Source organism: Haliotis rubra, unplaced genomic scaffold (genome assembly GCF_003918875.1).
Source record: "Haliotis rubra isolate DU_JTF1 unplaced genomic scaffold, ASM391887v1 Scf716, whole genome shotgun sequence".
NCBI classification, from domain to species: domain Eukaryota; kingdom Metazoa; phylum Mollusca; class Gastropoda; order Lepetellida; family Haliotidae; genus Haliotis; species Haliotis rubra.
This window is the reverse complement of record NW_025767431.1, coordinates 473,598-487,371: the sequence shown is the minus strand read 5'-3', so window position 1 is coordinate 487,371 and position 13,774 is coordinate 473,598.

Genomic DNA, 13,774 nt, shown 5'->3' with positions numbered 1-13,774 from the left:
ATGCTGTACCTCTGGCATTTGAGTGTTCATTTTTGGCATGAATTCATTTGAAATACAATTCTATTTTGTATATAACTCCATAACCAAAAGGAAATTGACCAAAACATCAAGTGTCCCTGTTTTGTTATTGCATATACTATCTAAATACACCAAGTCAGTCTGGTAAAGCATTTTTTTCAATTTTTTGTTTATTTTTATATACATACATGCATTTTATATTAAAATAATTCCATTAAAGTTCATATTTAAAAATAAATTAAAAAATGAAACTGTTAAATTTATATTCATTAGAAAGCCCTATCTTTTCTCAATAAATTGATTGGCAGCTCAAGAAGCTGTGTACAGCCAGTCAAGTGCAGCGAGTCACCGGGCGTCACCACTCTCACCAGGCCAAAGCCAAAGTGTCAATCTGTGTGTATAGCTCAACTGCATTATGACGTCATAATGGTTTACAGTTATGACGTCATAATGCTAATACCCTATGACGTCATAATTGTAAACCATTATGATGTCATGCAGCTTGCAGTAAGCTGAGAATCATCACACTGTACACAGTTTCTATCATTAGTTCAGTTGAAGACAATCACCATGAAAGGTGACCGCAAGCGAATAAAGTCACATTTCAGCCAAGGCCATACTCCCTGGAACAAAGGTCTCACCCTTGAATCTGAAGAGTGTGAAAGTGCCTCTCCACCCAAGATACCCAGGACTGTGACTAGGTTCAGTGCAAAGACTTCTCCCTGGTCACCAAGTCAAGGCTGGTTGGAACTCAGCTGTCAACGCCTGACTGCGAAGGTATATCTACTTCAGTGATGCTTCTGCGTCCCACTTCAGCCAGCAAGCTTGACCTGAAACAAGAGTATAGCAAAAATGACTTGCAGGGTATGCGACTAGTCGACATTGAAAAGGTGGCCGAAGCATGGAACACAGCTCTGCGGCTGCATCGCTCAACATCAACTAACTGTAATGACCCTCAGCTGCACATAGCCAAGGAGAGAAAATGGGGTATGTGTTGGAAAATAACACTGAGATGTGCCATGTGTGACTTTGTAGCACCCGAAATGAAATTGTACAAGGAAATCCAGACGGGTAAACCTGGACCAAACCCAGCAGCACCTAACGTCGGACTTGCCTTGGGTCTACAAGACACACCCATAGGAAATAAGAGAGCGAGGCTGATTATGGCCAACATGGACATTCCACCTCCATGCAGGAGCAGTATGCAAAGGACCTCCAACACTGTGGCTAAGGCTGTAACTGAACTTAACACTAAGGATATGGCTGAAAAGGTGGAGTTAGTGAAGGATGTTAATCGAAAGAGGGGTACAAAGCCATGTGAAATGAACATTGCAATGGATGGCCGATACAACTCGACGACGAAAGTAAGCAGGAAGAAGCCAGGGCAGAATGCATCACAAGCAATCGGCATCGCCTGCGAAACTGTAACCGACAATAAGTTTATAATCAGTGCATCATTCCAGAACAAGCTCTGCTGGACTTGTGCCTGGTTGAAAGGAAAGGGCATGGATGTGAAATGTCCAGGGGGGCACCCAGACTGTACTGCAAACATGTCGGCTTTCACTCCATTGTCTGAGTTCAACATGGGACAAGACATTGGTTACCAACTTTGTGCAAATTTATGTTTAAATACATCTCTCAGCTTTCCGCGACTCAAGTATAATACCATTGAAACGGAGGTATTATCATTAGTACACTAGTGTACAAATAAAAGTTTACTATATTATATGATATAGTATTTTTAACATACTTTGTCTTTGTTATTGTGTTCATCTATAGCTTCAATTCCAAAAGGCAATCCGGGAATGGTGCATGCCCTTTACACATACCCCTGTTTACACAGGCCACTCTGTCTGCATTGATGCTATGTTGTTCAGCAGACAGGTGTTCGACATAGGTGCATTTATTGTTGTGGCACAAATGGCTGATGTCGAAGTTTTCCCTGTGCACTATAAAACTAAGCCGGTGGGCATGTGTAGTACGCCACTGGTAGGCTATGGGGCAAAAATACCTCACTATCCCATACCCACTGTGCGATGTTGACATGTTTCTTCATTATGAATACCTGTTGTAAAACTGATACTATTTGTATGTAAATAAACTGATAGTTGTATATAAGTCATTATGGCCCACTGATATTTCAGACTTCTCGTTATTTTTCATGGGAACTGATAAAACCCATTTTTGGCCCCCCTGCATTGAAATTATGGCCTCAGGTCATTTAAAAAATAGCTTTTTTATGCAAAGCTATCTTGTCTCTAAACAAATAACATGTGTTCAGCCAATTCTGTTTGTGGGCCCAAAACCACCCTTATCATACCTTGTCCTTTCAGTTCTTATTTGTTCACCTTCAAAATATGTCGCGGAAACTCGTATCGATTTTTCTTAACGTAATGGCATAACATTTCTAACGGCCGATAATGTACATATTGTGGTAATTACACATTACAAGGAAAAAAGTTTGGTACTTTGTATTTAGATCAGCAAAATATTACATAATGTCTGTTCAACAGTAACAGCTCCATGCTTTACATAGTATCAACGATACCAAATATGTCGAAGATACTGTTGCACTATCATTAAAATCACACAACATAACAAAAAGCTCTTAAATGTATAATTCTATTATTCAAGATGTCTTTCTTTGCTCATCAAAGAATGATGAGTCAGTCATGTCATCATAACGCAAGCAACATTTCCTTCATATAAATTCGTGTCTAATAGTCATAATTTATTCCCAGTTGACATGTTAGTCAATGTGAACAATGTCAAGATCACGGGAACATGCTTAAGTACACAACAGGTTCAACCTCTTGCAGCTACACCTTCCTGTACACTGACGTTTATATGCACAGGTCCACGGAAACGATTTAGCTTTAACTTATTTGCAACTTTATCAATTTTACAAATTAAGGTAATTTTATCAAAACTTTGTTTTTCTAATTCAGCTATATCATTTGAAGATCATACATGCCTTAGGTTGGCACTGCATACATGAACAACCGTTACAAGGAAACAAACGTTGGTACTTTGTATTTAGATCAGCAGAATATAAGATATTTCAGCTCCATGCTTTACAAAGTATCAACAAAGCTAAGTATGTCGAAGATTCTGTTGAACTATCATACAAATTTCCGTTTATTGACATTCTGGCAGAAACAACAATTCAGCTGATGTCAGAAGGAAATATGTTTTGATAAGAGTCAATATTGTTAATATTTGTGTCACTTCACGCTCCAGCTGCACTGCTCTGCACTACAAAGACATGTCGTGAAACCCTTAAAGCTGATGGATAATAATATGACATCCTAATGGAAGGTTTGCAATTGACATTAGTTTTTCTGTTTACACTGTGAAATATTACAACTTTGGTTTTCTTGATTTATTTCTCACCGGCAAGTATTAATGCATTGTAAAAGATATTACACACTGATCAGAAAGGCATATTGGTATCCTACACACTCCTCATATACTTCTAAGATACACAGTATTTCCAATACATTCCTTTTGATTGCAATAGGAAATGTAATTTCCGATTCTTTTCTAAGTTTACTTGGCTTCGAAATATCTAGGTTTCTTTAGGTGGGGAAACATTTGTAAATTTTCAAATGTTTTCATTGCTTAAAAACGTGTGCATCATTCCTGATATCTTGGGTATGTATTTGAACACTATTTATATGCTCATGTTACCTGTACTAAAACAAAATGGTCACAGAAAAACTGGGTTCACACTGTGTTATTCATATATGCTGAAGCCTTTGAAATCAAGTTTCATACCGAGGGCCTGACTATGCAAAACATTGCAAGCGGACAGGTTTCCATTTGGCCACCAGCTGAATCACTTCGCTTTAACCCATTGTCAGTTCTTTAGACAAATGTGAGTTTTAAAAAAGGGCTACGTATGTTACAAGCTTAAATGTTGTCATTGACATTGAGGTTTTGAAATTATTGAATTAATATTTTAAGCTGCTGGTTATCCGGAGGTCCGGACGTATCAACGCATTAACACCTTGAACAGATACCTCCCATCTTTTGTCTATTTCCACTACCCTATGGATACTTAGATAAAATCATCATGCTAATTAAAAGATCGCACAACTAATTGTACATATAATGTACTTGGGGAAGCCTTTCCATAATCCATACAATCAAGCAGATATTCAATTTCATAAATGCACGACTTTACAGGGCTACTTTTAGCCCATTCATATCACACCCGTGAAGGTCCGGGTTAGAATGTACCTTCAGTAACCCATGCTCCGTATATACTGAATTAGCCTCAGTGAGCTCGGAGATTCAGAACCAGTGGGGGTCTAGACTGGCTTCATTTTAGACTATTGCATTACAGAAAGGATCAGATTACAGGAAAGGCCGAAAGTTTGGAGTATGAGACAGACTACTGACATAAGTTAGGTCCCAGCAATACAGAGCGAATATGGGTCTTACAAGGAGGGAACCGCATTAAAAACAACAACCAATCTCCTAATAATATTAGCATTCGTATTTCAGAAAATAAATATATAGATCTGGGCAAGCAGAAGATGTCCTTCATTTAAAACACGCTCTGCTAATCACAGCTGGTGGCTTCTTAATATCTTTTATAATAATAACATAATAGCCGACTTTGTAGTGAACATCTAGGTGAGGTCTGTCAATATTTTAGGTGAGGTGAGATGAAATGGGGTTTAATGTCGCACTTAAGAAAATTTCGCTAATATGACGACGTGTATGTGTGGCTGCTTGTACTAGTCCAGACTTAAACTGGTTTTATAGTGCAGGCTCACTGAGATACCATGCCGCAGTTAAGCATGAATACCCCACTCCGACACATGCACATTATACTGACTCCGACACGTGCACATTATACTGACTCCGAGCCGACCAGTCCTCGTTGTACCAGGTGATGCCGAGCGCCAGGCAGGGACCAACAAGTTCCATATTTTAACGTCTTTTGGTATGACGCGGCGGGGGATCGAACCCGCGACCTTCCGCTCTCCGGGCGGATGCTCTAACCACTACACCACGGAGGCGGTCGTCAGTATTTTAGAGCTGAAATTGTATTGTACACGTTCATCAGCTGATGAAGATAGTGATTCACATGAGCCAATTCCATGATGAAATAACTATTGAAGGACACCGTAGTCCTGCGACAAATTGAAATCGGTAGATGAACAACAGTTGGTCTTTTAGTATCCATCCAGGCGAGGTCACCCACTTCTCACAGTATGTGCTTATACGATTTTAAGGTTTTCCGCGCAAACGATCGATGCTCATAGTGTCATGACAATGTTATGCGTAACTCTTTTGTGTATTACTAAAACTGATGTCTGCATATTTTTATGAACGTAACAGTAGAAGCAAGATGTTTATATAAATATTATCTCGGAATATCTTTGAGTTTTCCATAAAGTAGGCAGTTAATATAATGTTTTGTAGTTAAAGCTGTACATTTCTGTCGTAATAGATCTAAATCAAATATTCCTCTGTGATAAAGTTGCAAGTAGGACTAAATCGTTTCCGTGGACCTTCTTCAACTTCATATCTGTGCATGTAAACGTCAATGTACAGGAAGGTGTAGCTGCAAGAGGTTGAACCTGTTGTGCACTTCAGCATGTGGATGTGGACTTGAATCATGTTCCCGTGATCTTGACATTGTTGATACTGACTAACCTGTCAACTGGGAATACACTATGATTATTAAGAACAATAAATATGAATTGATATGAAGGAAATGTCGCTTGCCTTATGATAACATGACTGACTCATCATTCCTGGATGATCAAAGAAAGACATCTGGAATAATAGAATTATACCTTTAAGAGCTTAAACAGTTTCCAACAATATCTTCGACATATTTGGTATCGTTGGAGCTTTTACTGTTGAACAGGTGAGGTGAGGTGAGGTGAGGTGAGGTGTGGTGAAATGGGGTTTAATGTCGTATTTATAAATATGACGACGCGCATGCGTGTGTCTATGTGGTTGCTTGAACTAGCCCCGGCCAGATACCATACATACCACTCACTGCCATCCGCAGTTAAGCATGAATACCACTAGACACCGACCAGTCCTTGTACGCCGAGCGCCAGGCAGGGACTATTTTAACGTGACACGGCGCAGGATCGAACCCGCGACCTTCCGAACAGAGGCGGTCTAAACAGACATAATGTAATATTTTGCGGATCTAAATACAAAGTACCAACTTTTGTTTGGTTCCTTGTAATGGTTTTTCATGAATACAACGCTAACCAAAAGTATATATGATCTTCAAATGATATAGCTGAATTCGAAAAACATAATTTTGGAAAAAAATACCTTTAATTTGTAAAGTTCAACTCATATTTTCTTAACAAATGCCCTTTCTAGTAAAATTGACCTTTGACCTTACCAAAATATGTTTGCGATGAGCATATATGTAATATTATTGTCCACAATTTAAAATCATGATCTGAGCATTCCAAAACTACTATTTTGATGAAAATCGGTTAATCCAAACCAGCGTTATTAAATTTAAACCATCCGGTTATCGGTTAAAATATTGCCATAACTGTCCTGACATGCTGCACCTTAAACGGGCCCCTGCACGGTAGTCACGCACGGTAGCTGATGACAACCGACTTTATATCAAAGCTAAATCATTTCTGATTGTGAAAAATCACATCGCCAGAACTACACCACATTTTCACCATTTTGGGGCTCTGGCTTCTAGACCAAAATTCCTGATTACAAGCGTGTCGGCGAAATTGAATCTATTTATTCATTTTTGCAGAGGACACATGTGTGCATAAAAAATAATGTAGATAGTTCATGCCAAATTTTAAGTAGAAACAATTGCAAAGAAACGAACATCTTAAAGGCAGAGGGCATGCAACACAATCGCGAACGTGCAGACGAAAAGATTACCGACGATCATGCGGAATGGTTTGGTTAACAGGTGTTACAGAGTTACTTCCCTTGATAATGGTTTATTCACATCTGGATACATCGAGGAAGATCGGCGCTTCACCCGTGGTGACAATTTGGATTGCTGCCGGCATTATATTACTTGTTGGGGGCGTGCCTCAACATTTTGAACCTTTGAATAAAGATATTACTATTTATTTCTGATTTGTTTCTCAAGGGGCCTTGGGTCAGTGGGTTGTCACGCCTCTCAACAATTTCGTTTGATTCATAAACTAAAACATCTAAATAATTTTTCAAAACTAAGTTTTACAGGAATGAAGATATGCTTACTGTGGCCGCTGTGGTCAAGACTGATGACTACATGTATATGGTCATGATGATTATATGAATTATTGGTTATAGCTACCGGACGATTGATTCGACAAAACTGTCCCAAACACATTGACAGTGGATGTTCACCGTTTGTGAGGCCTGTGTAGATCCGGGTTAGAATTGGTCTTCAGACAGCCATGCTTGTCGTAAGAGGTGACTAACGGGATCGTGTGGTCAGGTTCGCGGACTTGGCTGATAAATGTCATCGAATTCCAACGGAGTAGATCGGTGCTTATGCTGTTGACCACCGGATTGTCTGGCCCAGACTCGATTATTTAGAGATGGACGTCATATAGCTGAAATATTGCTGAATGCGGCGATAAAAACAAACAAACAAACAAACCAGTCATCTGGAGGACATCATTGAAAATGACACTTTTCATACAGTCATGCACAAGAGTGAAATCTGGTCTACCAGTACAACCAGAATGGGCACACTGACACTCGTGTCTGGGTAATTATATGACAAATAACATAAAGCCAAATCTGCAGTCAATACATGTATATACTGAACGTGTGAATACAAGAGTGACAAATTATATTACAGTGACCAGATAACTGCAATATATAATGTGTGCTTTTATATTTGTTTTAACTTTCACAAGGATTTAGCATTGTTAAGTAGCTTGCATTATTTATGAATTCATTCAATCACTATCCATATCGTCGTCAGATTCATCACCATCCAGGACAATTTCATGTGAAATGTTTCCACACCTTTCATGTCAGTCTCACAGCCACACATTTCAGTGCATGTCAAAGTTGTTCTTCCTACATGAGCATGATTATCGATGTGACACATTTGCTGTGACTACAAACACATTTGACAAGTTCTATAATAGCTGCAGGAGCTGGTGGTAGTTTTGTGTGACAGGAATGTAGTAACCACCTTCCAGTGTCTACCCATAATCTAGCGGTGAAGGCAAATTAGGATTTGCAGTGAAGTCATTATTCCATACCATTGCTTGGTAGTGAGATCTGAGAATATGACACTTTTATAGTTGCACGTGTAGGTGGTAGTTTTTCAGCCTCTGCTTTTCCTTTTGTAAAGAGATGTCATCTGACCTTTTCTATCTCAACACGGGTTTGAACGTAGACAGTATACGTTGAGATACAAATACAAGCATGAATCCTACGCATAGAATTTTTTTAATTCGGAAACTTTAAAGGCCCTAGTTAGTTTACTCCCATCTCTGTACCGTCCAGCAGTAGGTGTCAGCCCGATTTGTCGACAAATGACAAATGAAAAACCGTCGACAGAACAAAAACCCCGGAGTGTCGACATCGCGTGGTCAACATACCGTGACGGTGTTAATTAATGAAAGAGAATGTTTGCTTAGTGGTTTGCAAGTGGCTATGGTGGCTACAGCTATGCTCGTATCATGAGTAAATGAATTAAGTTGATTAAAGAGAATGTTTTTTAACAATTTGCAAGAGAATTAAGTTTGCAAAAACAGACTATTATTTTACGTTATGCGAGTGGAAGGATTACCATTACCAACTTGGAATCATTTTAAAAATGATGGACACAGAACTAACAATAATTTGGAAGGTTGGCACAACAAAATCAACAAGTATGCCATGAAGACACATCCGAATGTATTTGAGGTTGGGCGAATGCTACAAAAAGAACAGTCATCTACTGAAGTGAAAATTCAGCAGATCCAAGGACAGCAGAGAGATCCCGTCCGTAGACGTCGCTACTGAATCATCGACGCTAGGATTCGATCCTTGAAGGCCGACCGTTTTGCCGACAGACTTACTTATTTGAACTACACAGACCATGTGTCGGAACATTCAGATTACTTTAGTGCAGATATAAAGGAGTTTTGGCAAGAAGAAATAACTGGAATCATCTTTTATATATTTATTACTTGTACACCTGCAGAAATCACTTATTTATATAAAACACGCACACAAATGTATTGTGTGAGATTTATGAAATAAATATAAAAATATGTTATATTGTGTGACATATGATACATGCATGATACATGCATGTTGTTATATTGACTGAATAAATATATTGTCTACTATATATATCACACTCTGTTTTAATGGGTTTGTTAATTTCGATGACACTGGGCGTGAAGTCACTCATGTAAACATCACCTCCCTTTCCCCGGACTGTCGACACGTAATTTGGACGGATTATTTCTTGTTGTCGACAGTCCGGGCATAAACCCCAGTAGTACATCACCGTCAACAAAACCAACCTCAAATTTCAGATTGTGTCCAACAACCTTGGCACGCTTAAAATAGCTGTGGAATTCCTTGCTTTCATCATGAGTCTTGACATGCATCACCACAGGATCATCTGACAAATAAATATGTGCAAAAGTACACAATAAAATTCTGTCATGAAGATCCTCCCCATTAACTCATTAAGCCCGAGAGCCCCATCACTACTCAACACCAGGAAGCCCTCGCTGATTGCCCACTCTCTGTGCCGAGACTAATTAGTGCTAGTCACACCTGATTTCCCTGGCAGGTTTCGGGGATCACAGGAAACTGTCTAGTCGTACAAACAAGTCCTGAATGTTTAATTGTGTCCTAAAGATATATGTTGAAAGAAATCAGGTGTGAATACATGTCGTGTATTGCAAGCTTTATGTAATTTTATTGTAAGTTTCTCTTGTAGACCTTTTCTCGGCTTGTACATTTATATTTTATCACAATATGCATACACATGTATTCTTTGTATGTAACAGATGAGACACACGTTAACAAATTCTCTCTCTTATATCATTGTGTGAGGTTTAAATTTACAAAACATCTATGACAATGAGATACTGTAAAGAAGAATTTACTTTCATACTTTATAATCTTCGACGAAAATAGCGGTTTTGCCGATACATTTCTAATGTTTACGAATTATTTTAATGAAAGTACTATAACGCTAGTCTGTGACTAGCACAAAGCACATTCATAGCATTGCACTTTATTTCATACAGATTTAATGCAGAAAACATACGTGACCATACAATTATACATATACAAAACGTATACTACATATTCCTTGAATAGACATAAAATAAAAAGTCACGTGATAGGGCGTCATCAAATTTCCCGAATAGAACGTTCGGTATCTCAACTGTTCAATGTAGTGGCTGGTCATATGTTATCTGCGACCAATCGTATCATGAGATACCTGTCACAGAGGAAAGGACAGGTGATGGAGATTGGTTATTGGCTATATTGTTGACCAGTTGATATGCTAGGTTTCGGCTTTATCATCTCAAGCTATCATGTAACAGTTTGAGTATTGTAAACATACACACTGGTAACGATGTATGAAATATACGCATAAGACAAAAAGGAGTAGATAGTCACTTTGGCGAGTTTATTTGTCCTCATTTTAGTGTTTTTCGATAAGTAAAACAAAGCGATTGAAATCCAACCACTGAGTAGAAGTAGTATTTATTTTCATATACATTTTATGCACACAACTAGTACATAAAACATAATGGTTTGCTGTACATGTAAATATAATCTTCACCTTGATACGAATGACTATCCAAACTAGAGTACACGCATTACAGAATCCACGAGGTGACACTATACTGAATTATTATAGTGTATAAACTTGCAGTTGACACCCCCACCCCCAATATTTAAGAAGGTGGGCGTGCCTATATCTTTACTGAATGCAAACGAGGTTCATAAGATTACAGATGTGCATGTATATATAAACATCACAGAGAGGGGCGTGACTCCATAAAGCAAGATGTCCAATGATATAACAGCGCATCTGTTTAGTTTACACTTGTCACGGGACAAACCTTTCAACAAGGACGTAACTACATATGCATTCTACCGGAGGCTGTTATTTCAAGGTCGAAAGAGGCGTTCAATTATCTCATTACTGTAATCTGCTTGAATGATTATACGCATGTGTATCGATATCGTAACTGATATACTATCCAGCTTTTATTGACGATGGATCAATAGAGACTGAGTTGATTGATACACGTGATAATTGCACCGGATTTGATAATACAAACGTTTTACAGAATGCTCATGTAAATTGCATAGAAAACTGACAATTCAAATCAACATGAAACTTTCAACAGCTTGAACAAAAATGCTTGAAATACTTTTGTAGGGCTTACATGTAATAACTTATGATATTACTTCTGTCCATGTGTGACACTGTTTTCAATTACCAACTTACTGTCTTTTGTAACAAACGTAGTAAAACATTTCATTGTTGTAATAACACTGACATGTATATATGTATTCGATGCAAAGGCGCGACTGATCACTTTATATTCGCTTAGGTAACATTACGCACTTTAGATTATGGAAAACAACTAGTTACAATTCAGTAAACTTCAAATTGGTAAGTTCAATTATGTTTAATCTATTCGAGCTTGGATGTATAATTACTTGTGTTTATACATTATGTTTCAGTATATGAAACATGACAACGTAATGATGCCTAAAAAGTAAATTCAAACTATTCTATTGCGTTTGAATTCTTTGTATGTCCTTGAAATTTCGTATATTGTTTCCTATTTATGAGGTAGTTGAAGGAAATATAATTTTTAGTAACCTCTAAACCATTACATCTAATTCAATCAAGGTGCATACGAAGTACTTTAGTATCCATTCCCAAGAAAGAGTACCAGGTTCTTACCTCTGTAAAAACATCATAATCCCCTTTCTCGCCGACATGCGTTCATTTGTTAAACGCTGTACAAGCCTATGATAATGATTAGCAATTGTTATCAAAACACTTTAAATAATTCTTCTGATTGATACTAAAGGTGGGATCTCTCGTAAGAAAAGCTAACATTTGCTAAGTACTGCTAAATTGGTTGAAATAATAGGTACAGTGCGATTTTTAAAAGTACAACACACATGTGCGTCTCTCGCTGAATAAGATGTGCTTTCTGTTGACGACTGTATGTGGCTCTCGTTGTGAGAAACTGCTAATTACCTGCCCCATAAACACGTCACTCGCTGTGAGGAGCTGATTAATTTGCCCCATATATGCGTCTCTCGGCCTTATATAAATGAGTTAATCAAACCCCCACTTCCCGAACTTATTGGCATATATAAACGATTGAGAGAGGAACGAGGGTGGTGAGCTCTGTTATCAGACATGATCCTTCTGGCCAGGCGGTCAAGACTCTTGGTGTCTTGTTATGTCCAATCAACTACTCCAAAGGAATAGGAAAGGACTGGCACAGCAAAAGTATTGGTGGCTTTCACCTTGTTTCGAGCATTTAGCTCTGAGTTCCAGATTTTCTTTTAGCGAGAATTATACTCGGCCCGTAGTTTGTGTTGAATCTGGGCTTTCTGGAGCTTGCCTCGAACTTGCATTCCAAGATAGGTGTAGGCCTGATCTTCCACAGGATGCTCAATAACTCCTCGCCCTTGTAACCTGACCGATCCATCATTAATTACCTTGCCACGTTTCAAATGGAGAGTATTACATTTGTCGACTCCAAATGTCATGCCAACATCATTAGAAAGAGACTCGACAAGGAGAACCTGCTTTTTCAAATTGGTATCTCCTTTGGCAAAGAGCTCGATATCATCCATGTAAAGGAGATGAGTAAGTGGTGTTGGGGATCTGTGCTGAGGAGGTCCGGGATGGTAACCCTCCTCCCTGTTGAGCAGAAAGCTCAAAGGATTTAGAGACAAACAAAAAAACAAAGGACTAAAGGAGTCCCCCTGGAAAATTCCCCTTCTGATTGGAATAGATTCCGAAGTGTGCACCTGCCCTTGCTAGTACATCACAAGTTGAGTCGACCAGCAACTCATTAAAGACTTGAGTAAATCAAGTAGTCGCTACGGGAGGTCAATACAATGAAGAGACTTCAGAATCCATTCGTGAGAGACACAGTCGTATGCTTTTTTGTAGTCAATCCAGCACATGGAGAGGTTGCGGTGATATGTTTTAGCTTCTTCCAAAATCATTTTCTGAACAAGAAGTTGATCCTTGCACTCCAAACATCCCTTTCTTGCTCCCTTCTGCTCTCTATAAATTAAATCATTGGAAGAACAGTAGGATGTCAAGAGGTTAATGAATGTTTTATACTGAGTATTCCGACATGTGATAGGGCGGACATTTTTTGGCTTTGGGATCAGTCAAGTCTCCTTTTTTGGGAAGGAGTAATGTGCGACCTTTGCAGAACCATGGAGGAACATCACCTGTGTCCACGGGAGAACTGAAACAGTGAAGTAATGGTGTTTGGACACAGGGGAACAGTCTCCAGTACCGGTTTCGAATGCCATCAGGCCCTGGAGCTGTATTAGATTAGGACATTATGATAACACTTTTCAGGCAATCTGGTGAGATGTAACATACAAACGACCTAGTTACTTTTTCATGCATTGCATGGTCATAACCACGGACCCATGGTGCCTCAAGGTATAACACAATAAGCAGCATGCCGCTGTGTTGGCCCATGACACTAATCCAGTGAGACAGACGCACTATTTCTCTGCCACCTAGCTGACCGGTGCGTGCCTG